Source organism: Musa acuminata, chromosome BXJ1-3 (assembly GCF_036884655.1).
Source record: "Musa acuminata AAA Group cultivar baxijiao chromosome BXJ1-3, Cavendish_Baxijiao_AAA, whole genome shotgun sequence".
NCBI classification, from domain to species: Eukaryota; Viridiplantae; Streptophyta; class Magnoliopsida; order Zingiberales; family Musaceae; genus Musa; species Musa acuminata.
The window spans coordinates 14332326-14353565 of NC_088329.1; positions in this window are offsets into that span (position 1 = coordinate 14332326).

The following is a 21240-nucleotide window of genomic DNA, read 5'->3' on the forward strand; positions in this document are numbered from 1 at the left end:
TCCTTTCAAGTGGTCTTCTTGTGATTTGAGTGCCATATCCTTCCTGTTCTTTGGAAGGGGGTTCTCGAGCTCGTCATGAGCTTGACATGTCATTTCGTAGGTCATTAGAGACCCAATGAGTTCTTCAAGAGGGAATGCTTTAAGGTCTTTGGCCTCTTGAATGGCCGTAACTTTTGGATCCCAACTTTTAGGGAGGGATCTTAAGATTTTAGTTACTAGTTCAAAGTTAGTAAAATCTTTACCAAGAGCTTTGAGTCCATTGATGACATCCGTAAACCGGGTGTACATGTCTCCGATGGACTCACTTGGTTTCATTCGGAAAAGTTCGTAAGAGTGCACAAGGATGTTGATTTTGGACTCTTTCACTCGGCTAGTGCCTTCATGAGTGACCTCAAGAGTTCTCCAAATATCAAAAGCCGAATCACACATTGAAACACGATTAAATTCGTTTTTGTCTAGTGCACAAAACAAGGCATTCATAGCCTTTGCATTTAAAGCAAAAACCTTCTTCTCCGATTCATCCCATTCGCTAATCGGAAGAGAAGATTTTTGAAATCCATTCTCGACAATAGACCAAAGCTCAAAGTCCATAGAAATGAGGAAGATTCTCATGCGAGTCTTCCAATATGTGTAATCCGACCCATTAAACAAAGGTGGTCGTGCAATAGAATGGCCCTCTTGCATGCCAGAGTAAGCCATCTCTCTTGGGTATTAAACCAAATATGAGAGATAACCTTGCTCTGATACCACTTGTTAGGATCGGAGCGGCACTAAGAGGGGGGGTGAATTAGTGCAGCGGATTAAAACTTCGATTTTAATAAAATCTTTCGTACGTTAAGAACGAAACTTGAGAAATTTAACTTGAAGGCGTATTCTTAAAGTTGCGCAGCAAGAGTAATAAGGAACTAAAGCAGTAAGAAGATTTGCAGTAATGTAAATGACAATAATAAAAAGCAAACCAGAGATTACGCCGATTTTTAGAGTGGTTCGGTCAAATGACCTACTCCACTTGCGAGGCCCCTCTTCGATGAGGCTCCCACCTTCCACTAGCAAGTCTCTTGAAATGGAAGGGTAAACACCCCTCTTACAACCTTTTACAAGCAGCTCAACCTCTTACAAATTTTCAATAAGAAAGAAGGAGGAGAACTCTCTAGCAAATTGAAAACAAGACTTGCTAAGACTTTCTAAGACTTTTCTCTCAATCAAAAATGCTTCTCAAAAGTTGTAACCTCAGCTGAGATTTGAGGGGTATTTATAGGCCTCAAGAGGATTCAAATTTTGGGCTCCAAAATTTGAATTCTCTTAGGGTTCCCGGTGCTGGAGGTTCCACCGCCCAGCCAGGCGGTGCCACCGCCCAGCGCTCGGGTGCTGGACGGTGCAACCGCCCAGCCAAGGAGGTGTCACCGCCCAGCCAGGCGGTTCCACCGCCTGGCTTTCCGATTCATTGGTTTGGCTTATTTTTCGCCCAAACCAAATCTGACTTTGGGCCCAGTTGGCCCCTAACCAGGATATAGGATTATCTCTTAATCCTAATCCTAATTACAGGTGAACTACATAACATAAAAAAACATCCTAAGCAAGTTTTTTTAACCGCGAACGTCGAGTCTTGTTCCGGCGAGCTTTCCGACGAACTTCTTCCGACGGACTCCCTGCAAGCTCCCAATCTTTGTGATGACTTTAACGAGTAGCCGAGCCTTCTTGGTGATCTCCGCGAGCCTCCGACGATTTCTTCGGCGAACTTCCGACACGTTCCCGATTTCTTCTCGGACGGTTCCGGCAGCATCTCCGATGATTCTCCGGTCTCTTAAACGTCCATCGAGCTCGACTCTGGTATCCTTGCTTTATGTTTTCTGATTATCGTAGTTAATCCTGCACACTTAACTCAATAATATGGATTAGATCAATTAACCCACCAATTGATTATATCATCAAAATCCGAGATTCAACAAGAGGTTGACAAGAGAAGAGCTTCGGGAGTGATATGCGATGAGGTTATGTTGGCACTGCGACGAGCCGTGGAGCCGTGAGCATTGTTGTAGTAAAGGGAGACTTCTTATGATTGAACCAGTAGAAGAAGAGGTCATTGAACATCTAGAAGAGAGCCTTGAACATGAAGAAGAAGATGCAGAAGAAGAGCCACAACCAACCGACGTTACGATACACGCACTAGTTGGCTACTCAAACCCGCAAACGATAAAAGCTGGAGGCCTTCTCAAACAACAATCGATCACTATTCTCATCGACATGGGCAGCTCTAATAACTTCTTATATAGTAAGGTTACAGCTCGAATGACACTCCACATCGAAGGTTGTAGCAAGTTTGATGTAAAAGTCACTGACGGCAGAACCCTAAAGTGCGACCAAAGATGCCTGCAGGCGAAACTACTACTACAGGACCAAGAGATAATTGCATATTTCTTCCTCCTCCCACTTGATGATCATAAGGCGATGCTCAGAATTAAATGATTGATGACATTAGGTGATGTTTCTTGGAATTTTATGAAACTAATTGTAAAATTTTATAGTAAGGAGAAACAGGTGATACTGCATGGGAAATATGGGGGTGACGTAATGACGATTTGCATACAACAAATGGAAAAGGTTTTGTATAAAGCATGCAGCAGCTTTTTGGTACAACTTGACCAGCAAACTAAGGGAGAGCCAACAAAATTTAAAGATCCAAATCTACTTCCTTTGCTTGCTGAATTTTTAAATATATTTGACGAACTACGCAACCTACTTCCTACCCGTCGGCATGATCATTGTATACCGATTCTTCTAGGCAAACCTCCTACAAATACTTAGCTATATCAGCATCCATATCTGCAGAAGGATGAAATAGAAAGGATTGTCAAAGAGATGCTCGAAACATGAGTTATTCGGGTAAGTTGCAGCCCCTACTCTTCACCAGTGCTCTTTGTACGAAAGAAGGACGGAACATGGCAATTGTGCGTTAATTACCGAGCTCTTAACGGCATAACCATCAATGACAAATACCCTATTCCAATAGTAGATGAATTGTTAGATGAAAGGGGGCACAAATCTTCACAAAGCTGGACCTTCGATCCGGGTATCATCAAATACGAGTGTGCGAAGAAGACATACCGAAAACCGCCTTTCGAACACACAACGACCACTATGAATTTTTGCTTTCTTCAACAAAAGGTGGAATATCTTGGGCATATCATATTAGAGGAAGGTGTTGTTGAATCTCGTATTTTGATGATGAAACTACTTGATATATGTTTATGATTTAATCTATGTTTTGAGTGACGCAGGATGCCTTGATCAGGATGAGACAATTAAAGCAGGAAAATCATGTTGTGCCGGAGGAACATGTCAGAAGATTGGACGTCGGGCCGGTGGATCGGTCGACGTATCGACAGAAGGCTTCGGGCCGTGGACTCGGGCATCGGGCCAAGAAGAGCGGGTATTGTGCCAAGGATATTGGAGTTGCGGAGCCAACTGACCGATTGGGCAATAGGCCGCAGGAAAGGACGATGCGCCGAAGAATTGGACGAAGCGTCGAGGGACCAATGACATGCCGGACAACTTGGTTAATTGCTTAGGATTAATTGTCTCGATCGAAGTTTTGTTTACATGTGCAGGATTAACTACGATGAAAGTAAGACATGCAGCAGGAGTTGCGCCGGAGTCATGACAATGATCACGTTGGGAGTTCAAGAGCTCGACGGAAGTTCGGACAGTCGTCGGAGGTTCTGCGGGAACAAATCCAAGAAGTCCATAAGCTTGCCAAAGGAGCTCATCGGAACTTGCCAAGTGGATCGTCGCAAGTCCAGGAGTTTGCCGGAAGTCCGCAGGAGGATCACCGAGGGTTCGTCGGATGATCGACGGAAGTTCGCCGGAAACTCGCCGGAAGAAGCTATTGACGCACCGGAGCAAGCTGCAGAATATGTCTTAGGAAATAATCATAGTTAGCACATTGATTAAGTTAGAAATGGGAGGTGATCCCATTAGCTTAATCTTGGGGCAATTGGGCCCCTGAAAGAATCAAATTGGGCTGAATGGATTAACCCATTCGGACCCTAATTGCTGTGGGAGGTGCAACCGCCCAAGCCAGGAGGTAGCACCACCCAGGCTATGTCTCCCAGTGAGACTGGGCGGTGCAACCGCCCCAGCCAAGAGGTGGCACTGCCCCGGGCTCAGTCTCCGAGCGAGACTGGGCGGTGCAACCTCTTCTGTCAAGAGGTAGCACCGTTGGAGCTCAAGTTTCGAGCTCTGCCAGGCGGTGCAACCGCCTGAGCTCGGTCTTCGAGCTTTGGAAGAGAGGTGCAACCGCCCCTGACAAAGGTGGCACCGCCCAGAGGCTCAGTCTTCGAGCTCTGCCAGGTGGTGCAACCGCCCCAGTCAGGAGGTGCAACCCCCTGATCCCAGAATTCCGGGAATTGACAGATTTGAGCTCCAAATTTGAACTGGGTTGGGGCCTATAAATACCCCACCCATTCAGCACTGAAAGCACAGAACACACACTCGAAATCTTGCTGTCTTTCTGTGGTTCTTAGAGCTCAAAACTGCTAGTTCTCCTCTTTCTGTTCTTCAAAGTTTGAGTTGTAAAGAGAGGAGAGAAAACTTCTGTAAGGGTTGTCTCCTAAGCCCGTCAAAAGGAGTGAATCTGTAAGAGGGTGGTTGGCCTTCGCCTATTGAAGGAAGGCCTCTAGTCGACGTCGGTGACCTCGTCGGTGGAGGAAGCCAAAAATGAAGTAGGTCAAGATTGACCGAACCACTCTAAATCTCGGTTTGCATTTCTTTTGAGCATTTTACCTTCACTGCAAACTTCTCAATAGCTTACTGCCCTCTGCGATTTTATGAACGAGTTTCAAGGTTCAGACGTAAATCTGCGTTTAGACGTAAATCTGCTTTTTCTCGTATGATCATCATATTACAGATTGCGTTTACATTTTGAGCTTTACCATAACTGCACACTGCCTTTATACTCCTGCTTAAACTGTGTCTTATCTAATCAAGTGATTTACGAATCAGCATTTAGACGTAAATCAGTTTCTTCGTACGAACGTCGGATTTCAGTTTGCGCCGATATTCTAGTTTTCATCATAGCTGCAAACTGCCTGCATAGTTTGACTTTAACCTTGCTTAGTATCAACTTTCATACAGAAGTTGTTTTTATCGTTCGAACGCAGCTTTCGATTTTAATCGCAGAAAGTTTTCTGCTGCACTAATTCAACCCCCCCCCCCCCCCTCTTAGTGCTCTCGATCCTAACAGGTGTGATGGTAGATCCCTCCAAAATAGAAGCAATGCAGAACTGGCCAACCCCGAGGAACATAAAGTTGCTATATGACTTTCTGGGTTTAACAGGTTACTACTGCAAGTTCATGAAAAACTATGGAAAGATCAGTGCACCACTTACTTCCTTATTGAAAAAAGATATCTTCCAATGGTCGGACAGAGCCTCCGCTGCCTTCAATAAATTTAAGGCAGCCATGACAATGACGCTGGTGCTTGCACTACCAGATTTCAGCCGACCCTTCATTATTGAGGCCGACACATTTGGAGTCAGAATTAGAGCCATTCTCAGGCAAGATGGTCGACTAGTCGCATACACTAGTAAGGCATTGTCTCCCTCCCATCAAAATATGTCAACATATGATAAGGAGATGCTCGCTATTGTGTACGTAGCAATGAGGTGGAGACCCTACTTGATCGATCGACGATTTCAAATTAAAACCGACCATAAAAGCCTCAAGTACTTTTTGGAGCAAAAGATATCATCCCCTGAGCAACAAAAGTGGGTAACAAAACTTCTTGAATTTGATTATGAAATAACTTACAAAAAGGGGAAAGAGAATGTTGTTGCAGATGCGCTTTCGCAACTACCCGAGCAAGCTAAATTTTTAGTCGTTTCACTTCCGACCAGCGACTTCCTTGAGGATATTAAGGTGGAATGGCAGGAAGATCTGGAGTCCAATAAGATCATAAAAAAATTGGAGGAAGCACTAAGCTTCGTGGCTCATTACAATTGGGACTCAAAAGAATTACGCTATAAGGGACACATTGTGCTTGTGACAAATTCTACTTGCGTCTTCACGAGTACATTTTGGACAAAGTTATTACAAATGCAGGGTACTAAATTGAAAAAGAGTACAGCATATATCCCATAAACCGATGGCCAGACGAAAGTTGTAAATAGGTGCTTAGAGACAGCCCAAAGCCACCCACCAAATATGACTACCCAAGGAGAACTCCAGACCTAGCCAAATGTCATTATTAATCGACAGATCATGACTTGACGACGATGACCCACTAATGAAGTGTTAATACAGTGGGCGAACCTACCAACAGAAGATGCCACTTGGGAGAACTATGATGACTTGAAGATCAAATTCACAGAATTCATGGATTATTAGCCTCGAGGACAAGGCTGATTTGAAGAGGGCAGGTCTATTAGGACTCTAGCTTGGAGAGTCCTAATTGAGAGGGACATTATGTAAAACCTACCTAAGTCGACCCCTATTAAAGAGGTGAAGAGGCCGAATAGAGTTAGGGGGTTGTTTCTTATAGAAGAATTAGGAGTTGTAAAGGAATATGAGTCTTGAGTAGGAGTCCTATTAGGAGTTGGTTAGAAGTAGGAGTCTTGAGTAGGAGTTCTATTAGGAGTTGGTTAGAAGTATGAGTCTTAAGTAGGAGTCCTATTAGGAGTTAGGGTTTAGAAGCCCTATAAATAGCCATGTATTCCTCCTCTTTTGATAAACAATAGATGAATCTTTTCTGCAGCCTTTGAGTAGCAACTTGGAGGGAGGAACCCCTATAGAGTTCCAAGGAGGCCGATCCCCTAAAGAGATCAACCCCAAGTTAAAAATCTGCACGGGTTCTAACATTGTGGTTGTATCTATTGGATTCACAAAATTCTTGAAAATCATGGTTTTGAAATTCACCACCATGATCACTTCGAATTAACGAAATCATAGAACCCTTTTCATTTTGAACAAGTTTACAAAACTTGGTGAAATATCTAAAGTATTCACTTTTGTATTTTAAAAAATAAGTCCATGTGTATCTACTATAATCATCTACAATGACAAAAGCGTATTTACTACCTCCTAGGCTTGATATAGAAATTGGTCCAAAGAAGTTTATATGGATCAATTGCAAAGGTCTAGAGGTGCTTATTTGGTTCTTAGGTTTGAAGCTACTTTTTATTTATTTTCCTAATTGACAAGCATCACACACATTATCTTTGATGAACTTGATATGAGGATTTCCTCTTACAAGTTCTTTAGATAAAATTTGGGTGATTAGTTTCATGCTAGCATGACCTAATCTCCTATGTCAAAGCCAAGCATCATCATTCAAAATCGAAAAACACATTTCATTGCAAAGATTATTAATGTCAATGGTGTATACGTTATTTTATTTTAATACAATCATAGATGTATTTTTGTGTGGTTTTTCAATAATACAAGAATTCGATTCAAATTTAACAATATTTCCTTTATCACACAATTGACTAATGCTCAAGAGGTTATGTTTTAAACCACCAACTAATAAAACATCTTCAATAAAGAAGTTGGATTTATTACATATGGTTCCTTTGCCTATGATTTTACCCTTGTTGTTATCTCCGAAGGTGATATATCCTTTGTCTATGCTAATGAGCTTAGAGAATTGAGATGGATCTCTGGTTATATGCCTTGAGCAGCCACTATCAAGGTACCATCTCTTGCTCCTAGCTTATGATGATATGCATTTTTACAAAAAAGGATGATTTTTAGGTATCCATTTGACCTTGGGTGCCTCAAAAATTGATCTAAATTGCTTATCATGATGTATTGAGTTATTTAAGGTTCTTTTAGGAACCCAAATCAATTTATGTGGACTACATTTTGGATCATTTTCAACGACTTGCTATCAACCTCAAATTTCTTCAAGGTATCTTTGAGTAACAAGTTTTCCTTTTGAATTATTTCTAAATCATGGCATTTCGTACATGGAGCTAAACTATCATTATGCTTAATTTTTAATTTATCAAAATTACTAACAAGAGAATCATACTCATTTTTTAACAATTTATATTTTTTACTAATTATTTTGCATTCATCAAATAAATCATGAAAAGCATTTAATAATTTATCAAATGATAAATTTGCATCAATTGAACTTGATACCTCCTCTCCAATGGCCATTAGTGCATAGTGAGTAACTTGCTCGGTGTTAGTAGGCTCATCTTCTTCGGATGTGCTTGAGTCATCCCATGTTGCTTTGAGCGCCTTCTTCTTTGGTGTCATCTTCTTAGCTTGGGGATATTCATTCTTGTAGTGTCTCAGTTTCTTGTATTCGTAACAAATTACTTAATCTTTCTTGGGTTTAAGTTTATTTTTAGTGTTATTTTAAAATTTATTTCTTTTAATAAATTATTTGAATTTTCTTGTTAAAAGTACCAAGTCATCATCAAAGTCCTCATCACTTGAGTTTTCTCTCAAGTGATCTTCTTGTGTTCTTAGTGTCATATTCTTCCTGTTCTTTGAAAGGGTGTCCTCAAGCTCTTTATGAGCTTTGCATGTCATTTCATAGGTCATTAGTGACCCAATTAATTCTTTAAGAGGAAAGTTATTTAAATCTTTGGCCTCTTGAATGACCGTGACTTTAGGGTCCCAACTTTTTGGAAGGAATCTTAAAACTTTATTAACGAGCTCAAAATCTGAAAAACCTTTACCAAGTCCTTTTAGACCATTGACGACATCCATAAAACGGATGTACATGTCTCCAATGGTCTCACTCGGTTTCATTCGAAATAATTCATAAGAATGTACTAAAAGTTGATTTTTGACTATTTCAATCTACTAGTGCCTTCGTGAGTCACTTCGAGTGTGTGCCAAATATCAGAAACCATTTCACAAATCGTAACTCGATTGAACTCATTTTTATCTAGTGCACAAAATAAGGCATTCATAGCCTTTGCGTTTAAAGTGACAGTCTTCTTCTCTAACTCATTCCCATCGTTTATTGGAAGAGAAGACTTTTGAAATCCATTTTCTACAATATTCCAAAGCTTAAAATCCATTAAAATCAAGAAGATCCTCATTCTTATCTTCCAATATGTGTAATCCATCCCATTAAACATGGGCGGACGTGCAATTGAATGACCCTCTTGGTTGTCGGCAAATGCTATCTCTCTTGGGTTTAAAACCAATTGAGAGTGGACCTTGCTCTGATACCAATTATTAGGACCAAGAGCGCACCAAGAGAGGGGGGGGGGGGGGGGTGAATTAGTGCACCAAAAAACTTTCGCTATTTCAAAAACCTTATTTAGATTAAAGCCAATTCAACGAGAATGATTTCAACTTAATACGTTTTGGAAGGAATTTGAACTTGAAACCTTAAGTGAAAATGCAAGAGAAGACTAAGGTGATTTGCAGCAACGTAAGTTGCACAAATGAACAGCATTGGTTTCGTAAAGTCTTCATAAGATTAAAGTTATGTATAAAGCATGTATAAATTTACGTCAAAACGTATGTAGACGTAGTTAAAACATAGTAAGGAAGAGAGGCAGTTTGCTATAAAAGAAAGTTTCTCAAAGTAAATGTAAACCGAGTTTTAGAGTGGTTCGGTCAAGCGTGACCTTCATCCACTTTCGGCTTCCTCCTCTAACGAGGTCACCGACATTCACTAGAGGCCTTCCTTCAATAGGCGAAGGCCAACCACCCTTTTACAGCTTTTCTCCTTTTGTCGGGCTTAGGAGACAACCCTTACAAGTTTCACTCATCTCTTGAATGATCTCAACACTTAAAAAAGGAGGAGAACTCTAGCTTTTACAATACTTTAAGGCATCAAAAGACTCAAGAGTATTTCAAGATTTCATTCCCTTTCATGCAGGAAAGGGTAGGGTTTTTATAGGCCCTAATGAGTTCAAAGATGGAGCCTAAAAGTGTCCAATCCCAGATTTCCGGGGTCTTGGTGGTACCACCGCCATTACTAGGCAGTACTATTGCCTGTCATCTGACACTAGGCGGTACTACCTCTTAGTCTAGGTGGTACTACCTCTTGACAGAGCTCGGAGACCGAGCTCTGGCGATACCACCGCTTGACAGGGGCAATACCACCAGCCAGAATTCCTGGGAGACCGAGTCTCCCAAGTGGTGCCACCGTCGACTAGGAATTTAGGGGCCGAATGGGCTGTTCCATTCAGCCCAATTTAGGTCTTTTAAGGGCCCAGTTGGCCCCTAATTAAGTTAGTAGGATTACCTCCCAATCCTAACTTAATCTACACTTTAACTATGACAATTAAGACATGATTACTGCAATTCGTGTTCCGGTGTGTCAATTGCTTCTTCCGGCGTACTTCCGGCGAACATCCGACGAACTCTCGGTGATTCTCTGGTGGATCCAAGCAAGCTCCTGGACTTCATGATAATCTTCTTGGCAAGTTCCAATGAGCTTCTATGGCAAGCTCCTGGACTTCTCGGTTGTTTCCCACATAACTTCCGACGAACATCCGAACTTCCGACAAACTCTCGAACTCCCAACGTGATCTTGATCTTGACTCCGGCATAGCACCTGCTACATGCCTTACTGCCATCGTAGTTAATCCTGCACACTTTTCTCAATATATAGATTAGATCAACAAATGACAATTGACTTCATCATCAAAATCCGAGATTCAACATTTACAACATGCAAGCTAGCAATTTGGTAAGTGTTACTTCTCATTGATGTATGAAGGCTAGCAAGTTTTTTTTTTCGAAAAATAATGCAAGATAACAAGCTAGCAAGATATAATGTTTTACATGAAGCAAGCTAACAAGTTTTGCATTTTTTTACGATATGTACATTTGTAATTTTTGCTTCTCTTTAGATGTGCTAGCAAGCAAGCTAAGTTTTTCTCCTTATAATTTGTGAGCTAGCAAATTTTACACATATGAAAGTTAGCAAGATTTTTGTATCTTTTTGAGATGAGTAAGTTTTTGCTTCTTCTTAAAGTATGCAAGCTAGCTAGCAAGCTAGCAAAATTTGCTCCCTCTTTGTCATTGTAAAAAACAAGGGAAGAATATAATGTTGTAGTTCTTTTCCCTTTACAACAATTTTCAAAGCATGACAAAGATAAAGTATCAATCATATTTCAATATGTTTGTGCATCATTATGGTTTCAATTTATAACAAGCACAATTTCAAAACTTTGTTGAATCTCGTATTTTGATGATGAAACCACTTGATATGTGTTTATGATTTAATCTACGTTTTGAGTGACGCAGGATGCTTCGATCAGGATGAGACAATTAAAGCAGGAGGAATTGACATTGCGCCGGAGGAGATCACGTCAGGATATTGGACGACAGAATGCTTCGGACGTCGGGCATCGGGCCAAGGAGAGCGGAATTGCACCAAAGATATCGGGGTTGCAGAATTGCGCCAAGGACGATGCGTTGAAGAATCAGACTAAGCGCCAACCAATGACGTGCCAAGCAATAGAATGTCAATTCGCATTGTAATAATTGTCTAGATCGGAGTAGAGTTTTGGTTTATGTGTGCAGGATTAACTACGATAACGATGAAGACATAAAGCGAAACAAAGTGCCGGAGTCAAGCGCGAAGGATTCGTTGGGAGTTCGAGAGTCCGACGGAAGTCCGAAGGTTCATCGGGAAAGATGCTAGAACTAGCCGAGAATGAGTAGGGAGCTTGCCGAAGGGTTTTTCGGAAGCTCGCCGGAAGAGTCGTTGGAAGTTCGCGGAGCTCACCGAGAAAGATAGGAGCTTGCCAAAGAAGCTCATCGGAACTCGCCAAGATCAAATCGTGAAGTCTAGGAGCTTGCCGGGAGTCCGCAGAATGGTTTCCGAGAGTTTGTTGGAAGACCGCCGGAAGTTCGCTGGAAGCTCACCGGAAGAAGTCTTGACTTATGGACTTTGTAATAGCTTAGGAAATGTCTTTAAATTCATAGTTAGCACGTTAGTTAGGGTTAGGATTAAGTGTTAATCCTATAACCCAAGTAGGGGCCAATTGGGCCCGAGTTCGGACTGGTTTGGGCCAAGTTTAGAGCCCAACCAGTGAGCTGCAATAGTGTAGGCGGTGGCACCACCTAGAACCCGAGAACTAAGCGGTGGCACCGCTGGACTGAGCGGTGGCACCGCCCAGCACCCGAGAGGTCCAACGGTGGCACCGCCAGTACACTGTCAGTGTCAGACACTAACAGGCGGTGGCACCGCCAGCCTCGGAAACCCAAGAGAATTTAAAATTTAGAGCCCAAATTTGAATCCTCTTGAGGCCTATAAATACCCCTCAATTCTCAGCTGAGATTACAACATTTGAGAAGCAAGAGATTGAGATAAAAGTCTTAGCAAAGTCTTTAGCAAGTTTTTGTTTTCAATTGCTTGAGTGTTCACCTCCTTCTTTCTCTTTGAAAATTTGTAAGAGAGTGAACCACTTGTAAAAGTTGTAAGAGGGGTATTTGTCCTTCCCCTTCAAAGTGATTTGCTAGTGGAAGTTGGGAGCCTCATCGAAGAAGGCTTCGAAAGTGGATGTAGGTTGCATAACCGAACCACTATAAATCGGTTTGCATTTATCTTATTGTCATTTATATTACTACAAACCATCTTCACTTTGATGCTCTACTTCTTTGTCTCCTTCTTACGTATGCCTTCAAGTTAAAATGCAATCGAAACGGTTTCAAACGAAATGTTGTTTTTATCGTACGAAGTTTCCAAAAGTGTTTAAATCGTCAAAAGTTTATCGTACTTTACCGCTGCACTAATTCACACCCCCCCCCCCCCCCCTCTTAGTGCCACTCCGATCCTAACAATTGGTATCAAAGCCACGGTTTTCTACTTTGGTTTAACACCCAAATAGAAATGGCTCTTTACGGCTTTCAGGAGGGTCACTCTCTCATTCGTTCTCCCTTTTTCAATGGGACGGACTACACTTATTGGAAAACTCGAATGGGAGTTTTCTTACTTTCTTTGGATTTGAATTTATGGCACATAGTCGAAAATAGATTTGAAATGTCTTCTCTTCCAATGAACCATTGGAATGATTTGGAGAAGAAGATGTTTTCTTTAAACGCAAAGGCTATGAATGCCTTATTTTGCGCTTTGGACAAAAATGAGTTCAATCAGATTTCTACATGCGAAACGACTTTTGATATTTGACGAACACTTGAAATCACACACGAGGGAACTAGTAGAGTCAAAGACTCGAAAGTTAACATTTTATTGTATGATTTTGAGCTTTTTCGAATGCAACCAAGCGAGACTATAGGCGACATGTACACCCCTTTCATGGATGTCGTCAATAATCTAAGAGTTCTTGGTAAATCTTTTTCGAATTTTGATCTTGTAAGCAAGATCTTAAGATTCCTTCCAAAAAGGTGGGATCCTAAAATAATCGCAATACAAGAAACAAAAGATTTAAATATTTTTCCACTTGAAGAACTAATTGGTTCGTTGATGACATATGAAATGGTGCACAATACACATGATGAACATGATGAACGAAATCACCTTCTAAAGAACAGGAAGGATTTGAAACTCCGGACAAACGAAATCACCTTCTAAAGAACAGGAGCGATGACTCAAGTGATGAGGACAATGATGAACTTGAACTTTAAACACTAAATCTTAATAAATTTATTAAACAAAAATCTAAAATAAATAATGAACTTGAAAGGAGGAAGAGGCCAAAGAAGAGGAAGGCAACCAAGGATGAATCAAAAACTTCCAAAGGTGAAACGACGAATTGGGCTTTGATGAGCTTCAACTACAAGGTAAGTAACTGAACTCTCTTGAATTATTTTGAAATTATATAATACTTTTCATGAGTTATTTTTAATTTAGTTTAGGATTAATTTTCTTAAAAATTACATGAAAATAAAAAAATTAGAAATCATGCTTATCATTCTAGTAATTTTGAAAATAATCATGAAAATTATATGTTTATGATAAACAAAATGATTTTGATTAAAAATACCTTATGAAATATGATATCATGCCTAATAAATTTATTTTTTGAAGCTATGCATGATGATGATGAGTTTTGGGTAATTTATAGTTTATTGATTATTGATGATTTCCATAATGATCTTTTATGATTTATGGATTATCGATTTATACCATGATGAAAGTTGCTTTCGAAAATGATGCACGGCTTTTGTATGCGAACTAAGCATGAAAAGATAGATTCACCTAAAAAGAAAAATGTATGAGTACAACAAATAACAAATGATTTTGGTTGAAAATACTTTATACTCAATGAAACCATCATTGATAAATATTCTTTATGTTTAATAGTTTCTTTGGCCTATATGCTCTATCATGATAAATATTTTGAAAATAAATGAAATCATGTTTGATTTGAAGTAATGCATAATGATCATGCTTAATGATGCATTTTTTGATTTGACATAAAAGTAGCTTTAAAAAATGATGTATGTTTTGATTTGACATAAATGAAATATGCATGCTTATATGAAATAGTGAAGTGTCATGCTTAATAATTGTATACTTAATGATGCATAAAGTTATAATGAAAATATTAATATTTTAATACTATGATTTGATGATTTTATGTATGAAATTGTAAAGTTATATATAATGATGCATAATGATGAAATTGTGTAATAAAAATATTAAACATTTTGAAACCATGTTTTAGTGCCATGCATATTGATCATACTTAATAAATTTCAAATTTATTACGATTTATGGATTATTGATTTTTACCATAATGAAAGTACCTTATTGATCTTTGTTGTAATAAATCTTACTCTTTCGGTTTTAAACATGATACATGTTTTTATTTGGCATAAATGAAACAAAATCATATGTTTTGAAACAATCAAAAAGAGGAAAACATTCTTGAAAATTATTTTGCTCAATCTTATTGATTTTGATGAATCCATTTGTATCATCTTTGTGAATCTCTTGGATTTTGATAATGATTTTGATGATTTAAATTTGAATATTTTTTTTATCGAAATCATGATCTTGATCTCTTGAAATTTATAACATGAAATCCTTTATGAATCAAGATTGTTTTCTATTTAAAAGGGGATTTGTTGAAATGTTTCATAGTCTTTTAGTATTCTTGATGTTAATAATTATGTTTTGAAACTTTATGTAAACCAAGAATGTTCATCATGAGTCTCTCTTTGAATATTTAAAGAGGAGAATTTTCTAGATGAATCATGATTTTGATGATTGAATATTTGATGTGCATGAATTGAGATCTTGCTCTCCTACTATTCTTTTTGCTATTCACCAAAAGGAAGACTAATTCTAATAAACCATGATATGCTATATGAATTTTATTGTATTCATGAAGTAATATCTCATCACTAATTTTTGTTTATATTCCTTCATGTGATGATATGAATGTATGAAACACTTATGATATGATTTTTTATACAATTCCATGTATTCGTGAAATATTTATCTCATCACCCAATTAAGTCCTCTTGATACTCCTAATGTGATGAAGTAAAATTATGCATGAAATACAAATGGGGAGAAGTTTTGATCATGCATGGTAGGATATAATTTGACAAATTGATACCATCATGATATGAAACATTTATGGTTTGCAATGATGTATGCAATACTTGTGCCTTCTAATTATGATGTGATGTATTACATATGATGTAAATCATGATTTAAAATACTATGAGTTGTTGCTAAAATAATGTATTATAAATATTAATTTAATGTTTTGTATCATGAATACTCTAAATGATGAATGTTTGGTATCATGATCAAAATGTTGATAAATAGTTAAAAATTTTAGTATCATGTATGATATCCTCATAATGTTGATCGATTTATTCAATATCGTGCATGAATAAATATAAGGTTTTTGAAAATGTGCATATTCTAATTTGAAAATATGATGATGCACAAATAAGATTGATACTTACCTTTGTCATAATTGATGTAAAGGGTCTTCCCTTCTTTTTGACAATGACAAAAGGGGAGATAGCTAGCTTGCACAAGTCAAGAAGATGCAAAAACTTGATTGGTAGCTTTCCTATCTTAAGTAGCAAAGATTGCTAACTTGCTTATTTCAAGAAGCAAAAGTTGTCTTCTTGAACATCACTATCTTGCCTATCTCAAGAAGCAAGACTTGCAACCTGCACATTACAATAGGAAGCAAGAATCGATAGCTTACACACTTCAACAAAAAAGTTATATTGTATTTGCTTTCGAAATTTTTGCTAGCTTGTATGTTGCAAAACTTGCTCACTTTTTCAAACACTTTGCTAGCTTGCACTTTGTAAAGGAAGCGAAAATAGCACTTCTCAAAAGAGAAGAAAGAACTTACTATCTTGAACATCACAAAAATTTGCTACCTTGCATGATGTAAAATTTGCTAAGATCACTATCTCAAAAGAGTTGCTATCTTAAAAAAAAAAAAAAAACAAATGTGCTATCTTGCCTATCTCAAAATACAAAACATGCTAACTTGTTACGGAAGCAAAATTGCTAGATCAAACATTGCAAAGGAAGCAAAAATTTGCTAGCTTGCAACTTGCATATCATGAAAATTGCTAGCTTGTAGTCTAAAGAGAAACAATTAGTTGTTATCTCAAGGAAAGTAAACATGCTAAACTTACACATCTTTAATTGCTAGATTGCATTTGACACTATGTTTTTCATGCAATGTATAGAACTTTTTATCTCCAAACACATAAGAGTAGGAACTTCTCCTTTTTGTTGATGACAAAGGGGGAGAAGTATGATGACCTGACATGTTATGCATAAGTTTATGATGACATGTTTCTTGGATTCTTGAATCCAAGAGTTTCTATCAATAAGTCATATTGATAGGGGGAGTTTGTTTAAACTCCGGGAGTTAAGGTTAACTCCGTCATCAAGTGGTTGTCATCATCAAAAAGAGGGAGATTGTTGAATCTCGTATTTTGATGATGAAACCACTTGATATGTGTTTATGATTTAATCTGCGTTTTGAGTGACGCAAGATGCTTCGATCAGGATGAGACAATTAAAGCAGGAGGAATTGACATTGCGCTGGAGGAGATCACGTCAGGATATTGGACGACAGAACGCTTCGGACGTCGGGCATCGGGCCAAGGAGAGCGGAATTGCACCAAGGATATCGGGGTTGCAGAATTGCGCCAAGGATGATGCGCTAAAGAATCGGACAAAGCGCCAACCAATGACGTGCCGAGCAATAGAATGTCAATTCGCGTTGTAATAATTGTCTAGATCGGAGTAGAGTTTTGGTTTGTGCGTGCAGGATTAACTACGATAACGATGAAGACATAAAGTGAAACAAAGTGCCGGAGTCAAGCGCGAAGGATTCGTTGGGAGTTCGAGAGTCCGACGGAAGTCCGAAGGTTCATCGGGAATGCTGCTGGAACTAGCCGAGAATGAGTAGGGAGCTTGCCGAAGGGTTTTTCGGAAGCTCGCCGGAAGAGTCGTTGGAAGTTCACGGAGCTCACCGAGAAAGATCGGAGCTTGCCGAAGAAGCTCGTCGGAACTCGCCAAGATCAAATCGTGAAGTCTAGGAGCTTGTCGGGTGTCCGCAGAATGGTTTCCGAGAGTTTATCGGAAGACCATTGGGCCAAGTTTAGAGCCCAACCAGTGAGCTGAAATAGTGTAGGCGGTGGCACCGCCAGATTAGGCGGTGGCACTGCCTAGAACCCAAGAACTGAGCAGTGGCACCGTTGGACTGAGCGGTGGCACCGCCCAGCACCTGAGAGGTCCGGCGGTGGCATCGCCAGCAAGTTTTTGTTTTCAATTGCTGGAGTGTTCACCTCCTTCTTTCTCTTTGAAAATTTGTAACGTTGGACTGAGCGGTGGCAGCACCTGAGAGGTCCGGCGGTGGCATCGCCAGCAAGTTTTTGTTTTCAATTGCTGGAGTGTTCACCTCCTTCTTTCTCTTTGAAAATTTGTAAGAGAGTGAACCATTAGGCGGTGGCACTGCCTAGAACCCAAGAACTGAGCAGTGGCACCGTTGGACTGAGCGGTGGCACCGCCCAGCACCTGAGAGGTGGCACCGCCCAGCACCTGAGAGGTCCGGCGGTGGCATCGCCAGCAAGTTTTTGTTTTCAATTGCTGGAGTGTTCACCTCCTTCTTTCTCTTTGAAAATTTGTAAGAGAGTGAACCACTATTTGTCCTTCCCCTTCAAAGTGATTTGCTAGTGGAAGTTGGGAGTCTTCTTCGCTCATCGAAGAAGGCTTCGCAAGTGGATGTAGGTCGCATGATCGAACCACTATAAATCGGTTTGCGTTTATCTTATTGTCATTTATATTACTGCAAACCAGCTAACTGGCCAATAACTCCATTTTGGTCCTTCAACCACGGACCAAAATGCTTAAGCGGGAGTTAACGTAGTACACTCATCAGGCCCTTATAAGCTAATCATACACATTCCCCACTTCCGATGTGGGACTAATGGGATGTTACACCTTCAAGTTAAAATGCAATCGAAACGGTTTCAAATAAAATGTTGCTTTTATCGTACGAAGTTTCCGAAAGTGTTTAAATCGTCAAAAGTTTATCGTACTTTACCGCTGTACTAATTCACCCCTCTTAGTGCCACTTCAATCCTAACAAACTTTGCATATGATATCCTTACTTCATACATGACATAAATAAATCAATAACTATGGGCATATCATACATGATATTCACGCATTCATGATACATCATTTTGGCAACAAATCATAGCATTTCAAATCATGATGGTATCTAAATATCAAATTATATTACATCCTATCATGCATGATCATAACTTCTCATTTGTTTGCCTCAACATAAATTCATGAGTATTTCATGCATAATTTTATATCATCACATGAAAAATATTAAGAGAATTTTGGTGATGAGATATACAAATCATGAAGACAAATTGTAAATATCAAGAGACATATTATGATTCTTTTTAGATAACTCAAATAGCAAAAAGAAAGAATCATAATAGATAATCTTGATTTATAAAATAAATTTTCAAGTTATAATTCTGAGAAATCAAGAGAAACAATGATTCATTTTAACAAATCTTCTCTTAAATAAATAACGAAAAAAATTCTTAGGAAATCATGATATAGATAAAATTCATTCAATCTTGTAGGAGAACAAGATATTAATTCATGCATATAAAATCTTATGATTCACATAGAAAACCTCCTCTTTAGTAAAATGCCAAGAAAAATCATAGGAGTACAAAGAAGAGATCTTGGTTCATAATAAATCTTAATTTGTAAATATCAAGGAATCAAGATCATGATTTTGGTAAAACTCATTCAAATTCAAATCGTCAAAATCGTTAAAATCTCAACATTTCTTTCAAGAGATTCAAAATAGCATAAATAATTTTATTGATCTATTAGTGAAAAATCGATAAGGTAAGGATTGAGAAGCTTTCAAGAAAGGTGCTTTCCTCTTTTTGTTTCAACTTATTGATTGATTTCATACATGTATGTTCTTTTCTTTTATGTTAAATCCATGCATCATTCATTAACATCGAAAAAGAACTTTCGAAAGATCGCAAAAATTATCATGTCCAAGTTTGAAATATAAACTCGTTAAACATGCTTTCAAATCATCATTATATTTTCATTAAGACTTCAAGCATGGTTTCGTTGAACATAATGTTGAATGATTCTTAATGATATCTAAACCTTTAATTTCAAAACATTCATCATGATAAGACATACAAGCCGAAGAAATCATTGAACATAAAGCATATTCATCAATCATTGTTTCATTGAGCATAAGACTTTTCCAAACAAAATCAAAAATCAATACAAAATTCATCAAGATATACCTTATTGCTTTTAAAACATACATAGGATTATCATTAGATTTAAGTCTAACATTTTTGTTCATTTATCATAAAACATATGATTTTCATGATTATTTTCAAAATTACTAGAAAGATAAGCATGATCCCAATTTTTTAGCATTTTCATTATTATTAAACATGTAATTTTCAAGAAAAATAATTTTTCTAAACTAAAATAACTCATAAAAAGCATTATGTAATTTCGAAATAAACTAAGGGCATTTTGATTACCTCATCGTCGAAGGCCGTTAAGACGTAGTTTGCCACCTCGCCTTTGTTGATTTTCTCCTCGTCTTCGGAGGAGCTCGATTCGTGTTTCAGCAACTTCTTCTTGCGTTCATAGCAAGTAGTTCTGCTCTTTTTAAGTTTATTTTTGTTCTTTAATCGTTGTTTCATGAACTTTTAAAATTTCATGAGGAGTTCAAGTTCACCATCATTTGAGCTTATGCTCGAGTGGTCTTCTTTTATTCGAAGTGCTAAATCCTTCCTGTTCTTTGGAAGATTGTTCTTAAGCTCATTTTGTGCATTATACACCATTTCATATGTGATCAATGAACTAAAACGTTCTTGAAGTGAAAAATTATTAAGATCTTTTGCCTCTTGTATTGCGATTACTTTCGGATCCCAACCCTTATTAAGAGAATGTAAAATTTTGTTTACAAGTTCAAAATCCGAAAAAGTTTTACCAAGTGCTTTTAAACCATTGACGATATTCGTAAAATGGGTGTACATGTCTCCAATGGTTTCACTTGGTTTCATATGAAAAAGTTCAAAATCGTGCATTAAAAGATTGACTTTAGAATCTTTAATTCTAGTTGTGCCTTCGTGTGTGATTTCAAGAGTGCACCAAATATCGAAAGCTGTTTTGCACATAGAAATTTGATTGAATTCTTTTGTCTAAAGCACAAAATAGAGCATTCATCGCTCTTGCATTTAAAGAAAACGTCTTCTTCTCCAAATCATTCTAATGGTTCATTGGAAGAGAAGACCTTCAAAAATTGTTTTCAATAATATTTCATAAATTTAAATCCAAGGAAAGCAAGAAAACTCTCAATCGAGTTTTTCAATATGTGCAGTCTGTCCTATTGAATAAGGGAGGATGAATGAGAGAGTGACCATCTTGGAAATCGAAAAGAGTCATTTCTCTTAGGTGTTAAACCAAATAAGAAACGAATGTAGCTCTAATACTAACTGTTAGGAACGAGTCGACACTAAGTAGGGGGGGTGGGGGTGAATTAGTGCAATGGTAAAAACGTCATTCTGAAAATTCTTTTGTACATTGAAAATCGAATTTGAAAACATGAAAGCGTATGCGAGTGTAGGCGTAGTAAAAGCACAGTAAAGAGGAGAGGTAGTTTGCTATAAAAGTAAAGTGCTCAAAGGAAACGCAAACCAGATTTTTATAGTGGTTCGGTCGTCGTGACCTACATCTACTCCACCGATTCCTCTTCTGTCGAGGCCACCGACATCCAC